Source organism: Nasonia vitripennis, unplaced genomic scaffold (assembly GCF_009193385.2).
Source record: "Nasonia vitripennis strain AsymCx unplaced genomic scaffold, Nvit_psr_1.1 unplaced0006, whole genome shotgun sequence".
In the NCBI taxonomy this organism is placed as follows: Eukaryota; Metazoa; Arthropoda; class Insecta; order Hymenoptera; family Pteromalidae; genus Nasonia; species Nasonia vitripennis.
Genome location: NW_022279785.1, coordinates 285,317 through 287,500, shown reverse-complemented (window position 1 = coordinate 287,500; position 2,184 = coordinate 285,317).

Below are 2,184 nucleotides of genomic sequence, written 5' to 3'. Positions count from 1 at the left end.
TGTGCGAGTCAATGAGGATTGCGAGTAATGTGCGAGCACGAATGAGTGATGTGCGAGCACGAATGAGTAATATGTGCGAGCGTCAATGAGTGATGTGCGAGCACGAATGAGTGATGTGCGAGCACGAATGAGTAATATGCGAGCGTCAATGAGTAATGTGCGAGCACGAATGAGTGATGTGCGAGCAAATGAGAATGTGCGAGCGTCAATGAGTGATGTGCGAGCGTCAATGAGTGATGTGCGAGCGTCAATGAGTGATGTGCGAGCACGAATGAGTGATGTGCGAGCACGACATGAGAGTAATATGCGAGCGTCAATGAGTAATGTGCGAGCACGAATGAGTGATGTGCAGCTCATGAGTGATGTGCGAGCGTCAATGAGTGATGTGCGAGCGTCAATGAGTGATGTGCGAGCGTCAATGAGTAATGTGCGCCGCAATGAGATGTGCGAGCACAATGAGTTTGCGAAAGAGAGTGGTGCGAGCACCAATGAGTGATGTGCGAGCACGAATGAGTGATGTGCGAGCGTGAGTGATGTGCGAGCGTCCAGTTGAGTAATGTCTGAGCAACTGCGATCTGCGAAAGAAAAGTGCGCGAGTCGCAATGAGTGATGTGCGAGCACCAATGTGCCTGCCACATCTGATGTGCGAGCTCAAGAATGTGCGAGCAAAATGAGTGATGTGCGAGCCCTCTGAGGTCGAGTCTAATTAGATGCCGCCTATCTCCGCGTCTTCACCTCTTTTCTCAGATGATACTTCGGGACGCTTCCCTAAGTTAGATACATATGGGAGGTTCCCGCTAGTACGCGACGCGGCCTCGTAAGCATGTCGATCGGTAACATCGTGTAATAGCTATGAGATCTGCCTGTGCAGATCTTCGAGAATCCTATCTGTATGCGCTCCCTCCTTACCACGCCGCGGACGCGTAATACTACCGTTGGACGAATACACCCTTGTATATCGTCTCCAACGCCTTGTGTCCAGACCCCACTGGCATTGTGCCAGTTTACGCAAGTCGCTAAAGAGCGGTACTAACTTTTCCCTAAGATATTTGCAGTGGGCGCTTATGCCCAAGTTTGCATCGAAATGCACGCCAAGATAACGTACCGACTGTTCAAAACTGATCGATTTCCCGCCCAACTCTATTTTCGGATTTCGCGCTCCTCCCTTACGGCAGTCTTTCCGGTTTATTTTTACCGCTTTTGAACCTACTACCTTAGGTTTTTTAACGAAAATCCTACCGTCTTAGATTCCGAAACTCCAATTTTATAGCGGCATCTTTCGACGATATGCTTTACGACTGCTTTCCTACTTTTCTATTTCGCCCTAGAGTCCCCTTCGACTAGTACGGCCAAGTCATCCGCATATGCGACGAAGTTTATTGGGAGTTTTCCGCCTCCCTCTGTCACTACACCTTGCCTCGAGGCTGCGGAGCAGCGGATCGAATCCAAGGTTCCAGCCCGAGGGTCCTAAAACCGAACCCTGCGGGACAGCCCCTAGTTGCCTGCTTGGAGACTTGATTTGTCCCCCAAACTACCTGAGCCTGCCTATTTTCAAAGTAGCTAACGAGAAGTTTGTATATATTTTGGGGACAATCTTTCTCTTGAGGCTTTGGAGGATGGCCGGGGCGCCAAATGCAGTCAAAGGCGCCTTTAACATCGGAAAAGAAGCGCAGCAACCTGCTTTTTAGGGGAAGCGGCTGTAAGTCTGGCGCAGCTCGATGATCGCGTCTTCAGTAGACATGCCAGCCCTGAAGCCGAACTGCCTGTCGGAGATCATGTCTGGTCCTAGCGCTGTATCGGATAGTCTCCTTTTTACTAACCGCTCGTAGAGTTTACCTGTAACCGGGAGGAGACTGATGGGTCGGTACGATTTCGAGTCGCTACTATCTTTGCCTCCTTTTGGGAGGAAAATGAGGGAAGCCTGTTTCCAGGCTCGGGGGAAGACGCCGTGCTCTAGGCAGGCGTTGAAGAGCCGCAGGAAGTGATGAGGAATGGCTTTGATGGCAGCCTTTAGGACTCTGACTTCAAGAAGGTCGAAGCCGGGAGCTTTGTTGTTTTTGAGGGATGCGAGAATGAGAGCTATCTCCCATTGCTCGAAGGGTGCGGCATCTTCGGTCTCGGGCGGTGAGTTTATTGATTCTCTAATCTGTGCCTGCTCGGGGGTTTCGTTGGAAGGTGTATCGT